Source organism: Ictalurus punctatus, chromosome 12 (assembly GCF_001660625.3).
Source record: "Ictalurus punctatus breed USDA103 chromosome 12, Coco_2.0, whole genome shotgun sequence".
Lineage (NCBI taxonomy): Eukaryota > Metazoa > Chordata > Actinopteri > Siluriformes > Ictaluridae > Ictalurus > Ictalurus punctatus.
Genome location: NC_030427.2, coordinates 8,667,879 through 8,676,363, shown reverse-complemented (window position 1 = coordinate 8,676,363; position 8,485 = coordinate 8,667,879). Strand labels below are relative to the sequence as shown.

The 8,485-nt window shown below is 39.8% G+C and overlaps 1 protein-coding gene across 1 annotated transcript in view; it reads left to right on the top strand.

The window, feature by feature from the left end:
* The first annotated feature begins 712 nt into the window (after positions 1-712).
* tmem198b (transmembrane protein 198b) overlaps positions 713-8,485 on the top strand; it is a 34,311-nt gene continuing 26,538 nt past the window's right edge. The window contains exon 1 of the mRNA XM_017482435.3: positions 713-1,152. The gene's annotated coding sequence lies outside the window, so the exon portion shown is untranslated. The remainder of the gene's footprint in view (positions 1,153-8,485) is intronic.

The following is an 8,485-nucleotide window of genomic DNA, read 5'->3' as shown; positions in this document are numbered from 1 at the left end:
ATATATGGGTCTTGATTACCCCTCTTTGTCAGACATCTTCCCTCGCATCACCAGGTGCGACCCTTCTGGGAGCATTAACCATAGTGACCTATTCCTATTAGTGGTTAGCACGTTCGCCTCACACCTCCAGGGTCGGGGGTTCGATTCCCACCGTGGCCCTGTGTGTCCGGTGTTTGCATGTTCTCCCCGTGCTGCGGGGGTTTCCTCCGGGTACTCCGGTTTCCTCCCCCAGTCCAAACACATGCATGGTATATCCAAAGTGTCCATAGTGTATGAATGGATGTGTGAATGTGTATGTGATTGTGCACGCTGTCCAGGGTGTACCCCGCCTTGTGCCCGATACTCCCTGGGATAGGCTCCAGGTTTCCCCGTCACCCTGAAAAGGATTAAGCGGTATAGAAGATGGATGGATGGGTTACTTGAGAACCTCTCATCACACCTCATCATCACACTGAATTACTTCCAGCGTGACTTTCACGTCAGACTACACGTCCTTCTAGGTCATGATTACTGAAAGTGGTCACAACCATGATGCATGAGGTCTAACAATTATCAGCTTAGAGGATTGGGAACTTTATAAATGTACTACCAATGACGGTACATTATGTAATCGTGACTAATTTCGGTCTAACATTACCACTCAATTCGGCAGTATCCTAGCGCTTGGCACTGCCCTACATCTTTCAGCGACCCCCGTGCTTTTGAGTGAAATGGTACGTTCCAAACCGAGCTCGGCGCAAAAGAGCATAGTTATGCGTGTAGAAGACTACACAAGTGAAACATACTCTTAGTATAGCGGGTCATTTACACATTCAGCTTCTTCTTCTTTTGTTTTTTGTTGTTTTGTTTTTTTAAAACAATGTAGTCGGTTTTAATGTGTAGAATGCACACTGGCTTTAAACCCGCTACTGTCCTGGTGCTATAAATGCGCTGAGTTAAAGAGAGGAGACCGACAACAGTGGAGAAAGAACTGGAAACTCAACCAGAAATCGAACAGTCTTTATGTCTTACTGACAGAACTGAGGAGTAAAAAGGATTGAAAAGGTGAGGCTCGGTCAGAGATGATGCGGAATCTGGCGGTTGCGCAAAGCCGCAGAGAAGGACACAGGCCGAGCGAAGGGAAGCGCAGGAGGATGCTTATTCCCTCCCAGGGTGAGCAGCCTACACTTCGAGTAGGCTTTTCCTACATTATTCCAGATGTACAGTACATTGTGTGCATGCTGATAACACTGTCTAAAACGACAGAGTAAATAAATATGATATGATTAAATATGATATTTAACCGGAGTTATGTTAAACGTTATGTTAATCATCATGCAGTGGTGAATTGAATTAACCTGAAGAGTAAAGATGATGGATTTCCTTAAAAGTCTCGGCTGTGGGAGAGGACTTCCGGTTAAAAGGTAGAGCGCGCGCATACCTGTGCTAAACAGCCACTACTGACATGTGAGAAAACAAACAAACAGACAAACCATAATATGTATATGAACGCAGTTACTGTCCGGATGCCAAATCGCTCCCTACTCCCTATATACGTGCACTACATAGGGTGTGTGTGGCTAATAAGGCGGTGGGTTTCAAAGTCTGGGGCCGCCAGGGGGCGCCCGGGGGGCCTCAACAATTTGGTGCGCCCATCTCTCACACTAGTATGTTTTCTCTTTCTCACTCTCAGACAACCACACAATCAGTTCCTAATGTAATGTAAAGATGTAATTATTATTATTATTATTTTTAAAAGGGGGGATATATTCAGAAGTCTGTATTTTTAATGTGTTTTAAAGACATCTTGCAAAAGGGGGGCCTCGGTCAAATGTTAATGTCACTTGGGGGGCCTCGCCCTGGAAAAGTTTGGGAACCCCTGGTTTATAGTATTATGTGTCCTGTTATGTGTGTGTGTGTGTGTGTTTGAAACTAAAATTATATTTCCTAAAATGCTGTAGTAGCGTTAGGCATTGACAGGCCTTATGGGTGTCATAGAGTTAAGTGAAATATTTCTTAATGTTGTTTCAATACAGTAAACCCTAGAAGTTTTGGCACCCTTGCAAAACATGGGTTAAATTGGTGAGAGGAAATCCCTTTGTGATGAATTAGCTTAATCTCGCAACGTAAAATAGGAGAGAAAAGTAACTTCGAATTGAAATCGATTTATTCTAAGGAAATAAAAATTTTAAAAATCCCTTTATATATTTTTAATCCAGCGACATGTGTCACGATTATTGGCACCCCTAGAAATGTATTGAAAATGAAATGTGTTATCTGTCAATTTCGGGGAAATTAGAGAATACAAAATTTTTGAGTGTTGACCTTCATATAGCAATCAATGGCTATAAAAATGTCAAGGGAAAAAAACTTTTTTTTGTCATCTAACCGAAAATGTAAGCACCCAAAGTCTGCATTGTTAAAAATGGTGGAAGATCTATGTGAAGGGGTTGGTTCCTCCAAAGGGCATACATGGCATCATGGACTTTATGAAGTTGCAGGAGATTTTAAATGAAAATCTGACTGCCTCTCCCAGGAAGTTACAGCTGGGTCGTGGTTGGATGTTATAGCAGAACAATGATCCAAAACGTACATCCAAATCCACACAAAATACTTCAGTATCCACAAAGTCAAAATTTTGATGTGGCGTTCCCCCTTCTCCTGGACTAAACGTCAGTGAAAACACATGAGGTAAGGTGAAGAGAACTCTGTATTCTCTGTAAAGTGCACAAGAGAGATTGTGTTCTGAGGAATGGTCTCAGAGTCCTTGCTCTATCAAGCATTATAGTGGACTCAGTGATCTTATGTTGCCAAAGGCACCTTGTACTAAATTACTCAATGTAGGGGTGCCAATAATTATGAGACATGTTTTTGTTGAATTTTTTATTTTTTATTTTTTTTGGATAATTAATTGTCTTGGAATAAATTTACTTCCATTAAAGGTTAGATGTCTGTAATTTTCACTGTGAGTTTATGCTAATTGACCACGAAGACATTTTCTCATAACCTTGTTTTTCCTAACCATCAAATTGGTAAAAAGTGCTGTGTGAAACATATCCTTCGGGATCCAGTCTGTCTCATCAGGACCTGAAATGTGTTCACACCTGATTCAGCAGTTTCATGGTTTGTTCCCATGTTTTGATGAGATTCCAAAACAACCTGCTGACGAGGGAGCCTGTTGAAACACGCAGGCCGAGAGAGCCATGAAACCCAAACCAAAACAAACGGAAAGAGGTTAGCTCAGTGTCAGCACAACAGACCGGCTCTCTCTGTTTGTCACTTACATGGGATTTAGCTGTAAAACATCATTTTCAAGCCTTGTGTGCACTCATTCAATAACCTTTATACCAGTTCTTGAGTCTGATTTGTCAAAAGGTGTTGCTTAGTTTTCTGTACCAGCATGACAAGGTATTTCTTTTGTCTTCACAAAAGATAAATAAAGGAGAGACTGGTTAGGGATTGACTACTATAACCTAAGTGATAACAAGAACTAACTAGTTTCACAGATGCTCCACAACATTAAATGGAACTACAAACAGTGAAAATGCATGATTTGTTGCACAAAAATACGTTAAAAAATGCAATAATTGGCAAAGTGCTGTGGGATGAGAGGAATCAAACACTTTGCTGTTATCCGAAATGGTCAACTTCAGTGTGGTAACCACCTCGTCAAGTATTCCTTACGTAATCTGAATGGATATAGATGTGGTGGTGGTGGTGTTTTTTTAGTTTGTTGGTCAGGGCAGCTGGTGGGCTGTGTGACTGTCAGCGCACACTCACGCTACATTTGGTGATTGGCCAGACTCCGTGCTCGTGACTGATGGTTGCTGTTAGTACATGGCACCCTTCGACCATCAAGCCCAGTACTGATCCTGTCCACAGTCAGAATCCAACTACCCTGCTGCAAACATACAATCCAACACACATCTCGTTACGCTGCCAAATGAAACGAATATTAGTTGGATTAGTTTTGAAATGATGTCTTTCTTTATTGACAAGATCCCTGGTGTATTTATAGATTGTGTTTTGAGATCATCAGTTCCGATGTGTGATCCATTGATTCATGTGGTCAGTTAGAGGATTGAATTAAAGGGTCGAGTCAGAGTACAGAGTGCGAGGGTCACAATGTGCTAATCAGAGTGTTAGAGGACAATGTGTGGCATTGATCCACTTAAAACAGCTCTCCGAAATCCAGAAACATGTTACACATAGTGGGATCCGGATAAAACAAAGGCCACAGTTACACACATGGCAGAAAAGCAAACTGTAATCAATCCGAGTACACGTGTACAGTTTAACTGAAGTGACTATGTTATAGACAGTCAGTTATCATATACTAACTAGCAGAATGAACTAGTTAAACACACACTCATGTGCACGCAACCATTAATATTGGCACGTTTGGTAAATATGAGCAGAAATATGTGCTGTGCTCGCGATTGTTTGATATCCATGAGAGCAGAGTATTTTTGAGATTTTTTTTTTTTTTTTTTCTACCGAAAGATCAAAAGGTTAACCAATAAAGACAATATTTCACAGCCTTCTTTGCTCATATTTACCAAGGGTGCCAATATTACTGGAGGGCACTGTATGTATGAAAGGAATAGCTCACTAGATAAAATCGAATGTATGTCATATAAAAAAACATTACGTGAATTACATAATATTAAGTATTTCATTGGTCCATTTGTATTGCGATTACTTTATAGCAATACTGAAATACGTAAAAGTTTGTGGAATGGAAAAACAAACTACCAAACGTAGAGATGCTGCGAAGTCCCTCGCATGTTTTCGCATCTCCTAAATGGGTCTCTACGGAAGTCTTTTCTAATTTCCACTGAGGGTGGAAACTTTTTTTTTTCCTCTTCTTCTCTGATACCACAGTCCCAGCTGGCTTCGCGGGTTACACAAAGGTAGACGATACACATACATAAAGCCTGTGATCTCTTTAATCCCTCGAGGTGCTCGCATGGCGTGCCAGAAACTGACTTATGTGTTTAGAAAAGGTCACAACCATGTTGTGTACAAGAATATCTAATCTTCAACACCGTCACCCATCATAAGGTTATTCAGCAGTCAGGACTGCAAAGTGTTTACGTGTGTGTGTGTGTGTGTGTGTGTGTGTGTAAGATGTGTGGAGATATGGAGGTGTTGGCCGGGCATATTAAATTCCAAGAAACTTTTTCAATTTCAAAGTCGCTGTTATATAATAATGGCCGTGAGCTAAACACTTGCTAAAGCACTTAAAGCCAAACAGGGAAATGGGTCTGGAGAGATGAGGAAGAAATGATAAGTGCCACAAAGCCGATAGAAAGAGAGGAAGGGTGTGTAACATTTAGGGAGAGAAATAAAGTAAGAGAACGGGTATATTTTACATAAAATGTGGCGTTTCTTTAAAAAAAAATACAAACACGCTGTGTTATAAAAGCTATACTACTGTATATTAGCTCCAGTCCAGTACACTGGGAAACCTCAATAAAGATAGTGTTACAAGTTAGTCTGAGTGTAAGAGGGTGAGAGACAGAGATAGATCGTAATGCCATTAATCCACCCTTCTGTTCCCCACAGCGTAAGCCTCGGATACTGCGGAATCTTGTTAACTGAGCACACGTACACCAGGGCTGAGACTGCAATGCTGAAGCCATGTGCAAACAGTAGCACTTCAGAACCTATGTGATGGTAGCAACAGTACAATGCTTTATATTTCGTAATGAATACCATGAAAACAACATACAATAGCATAATTTGGGTTTTTTAAATGATTAACGCTGCAATTTTCTGAGGTCGGGCGTCATTTATCAAGCTGGGTGCAAACAAATTTATTCATAAATCATTCACACAGAGTGTTTATACACGACATTGGTTTCATTGTACCTGCGAAAATCCAGTTAGTTTGGAAAAACGATTGTGTCCAACAAAAACTCCTGAGCTTGTCTGAATGCACGCATAAGGAGACCCTCGATTTATACTCTTCGAATCATCTCGCTATATTCTGTTATACCTGCTATAAGTTCCGTTATAAATGGCTCATATGTCTATTTCAGTCACACGCTGGTGTTTATTAAAAATATCGTATGACTTCATGTTCATATGAATCGCTTGAAAGATTTTTTTTTTGTTGTTATTTATTATACTTCAAGCGCGTACGTCCGCATTTTCAAAATGTTCTTTTGACTTTGAATAAAAAATGCCTTTTGACTTTGTACTTGTAAATATGAACAAAAACGTATGTATACATAGACATAAAAAAAAAAAAGCTAAATTCATAGGGGAGAAAAGTATTCGGATATTATACTAAAACTTATTTCGGTAAAGCTTACTTATATCTAGAAATCAAGTTCTAGATATAAATACTGCAGAAAAATGTTCTCCTACAAGTTGCACCTGGTGACATTATAAAGGTCGTTGCTATTGGGTTGGCTATTAAGTAGCAATCATGGTGAAAATGAAAGAGATTCTAAAGTCCTGACATTATTAAACAACATTCGAATGGGGAAAAAAATAAAGCTACAGAGTCCTCACAAAGGCCATTAACATCACCTTTCGGTAGAAACGGTTCGATAATGTTCAGGTGGAAAGTTCATGGAACCACAGCTAATCGTCCAAGGAAAGGTGCGGCATGCACATTGTCACTACGTGCTCTCAGACTAATGATAAGGAAGGTAAGTGAGAAAGCAGCAGTCACTTGAAAAGAGTCGCAGGACGACCTGAAAGCAGCTCGTCATGTTTGGAGTAAGAAAAAAAATTGTGGAGGATTTTGGGTACCTCGTGCCTTAACTTGGGCAAGTTAAGACAAATTGTCAAGAGGAATAAGCCATAATTGAGCCACATTGCTGCAAAAAGCTAATAACTTTTTACTGTCGACATCTCGAAAGATAGATTTGCCGACAGCAAAGTACTAATGTTGGTAATCTGTGGTGTTTTTATTTCCTTGACAATTTTGGTTTTACGCATATCCTTGTATGGAAGCAATTATTTGTTCACACAGAGTCAAAAGACATTATGCACTGGAAGTATATTAAATATCAAACACAAACGTTTCTGAATACTTATTTCTAGCTATTCAATTAGGACAAAAAAGTATAAAAAAGGAGTGTGTTCCCGTGGTTGCCAGTGCGCTGTAGCGGCTAACCTGCATCACTGGAAGATTTCGCACACTCCGCATTTAGAACGCAGTATTTTACTCTGGAGTCACTATTTTGTAGTTTTCAGCCGTTTGTGAGCTTCGCCTTTTATATAATAAGTTTCATGTTCATCATTAAATGCACTCAGCGGTGCTGTGAAAGCACTTTTAGTAAAAGTCATTGGCATTCGTTAATATATGCATATGAGTACAAAGAAAACCAGTTTGAGTTACAAAAACATTCATACACAGCTTTACTAAAGGATTGATAAATGAGGCCCATTGATAGTAGTCCCTTGCATATTAAGAGTTATAAGGCACACCAAATGTATAGACACACTAAAATTAGACCTAGGAGTCAATTGCACTATCCAGCATGAAAAAGATCACATGAAGTAGGTTAATGAGTGTTAATTTGGGCTATTGTTCAGATGCTGTTTGTTTGTGGAAGCGAGTGCTGGTGTTCAGCACCTGGTCTGAGCTCAGTCTTATACCAAAATCTCTTGTAATCTCAGTAAAGCCTCTTCGTGGTTCAAGTCATGTCAGGAGAAATTCCCAGCCGCCCCGTCTGCACCCCCATCTGCACCCTTTAATCGTCTATTTCTCATTCAGTAGTAAATATAACAAATCTGTCATTTGGTGGTTGTAGTATTATTTCTAATGTTCAAGTATAACAACTGGGCAGGTCATTAGTGACAAAGAAAAAAATATACAGTGGGGGAAATAAGTATCGAATAGATCAACATTTTTTTCAGTGAATATATTTCCAATGAGGTTCTTCACATGAAATTTTTACCAGACGTCAGTGTTAACTCAAGAAATCCGGAAATATAAAGAATTCACAACATTAAAGCCCATAAATGAAGTTATGTGTAATAAAGTGGAACGACACAGGAAAAAAGTATTGAACACATTAAGAAAAGGCAATAAGGCAAGGTAAGGCAAGGAACCAGCTGAAATCCGTAAGTAATTAGAAAGTAATTATACCTCCTATCTGTGCAAATGAATATCAGCTGGTTTAGTAAATCGATGGTCTATAAAAAGGCTTTTCGTTACCAAGGTGTCACACAAGAAACATCTCATGATGGGTGAAAGCAAAGAGCTCTCCCAAGACCTTCACAACATTATTGTTGCTAAACATATTGATGGAATCGGATACAGACGTATTTCAAAACTTCTGAATCTTCCAGTAAGCACTATTATTATATCATTATCCACAAGTGGAAGCATCACTCCGTCATCAACCGGCCACGCACAGGAGCTCCTCGCGAGATTTCTGACCAGGGAATCAGAAGAATAGTCAGAAGAGTAGCCCAAGAGACAAGCACCACTCGGAAAGAGCTCCAGAAACACTTGGAGGCAGCAGGTGCCAACGGCACTGAG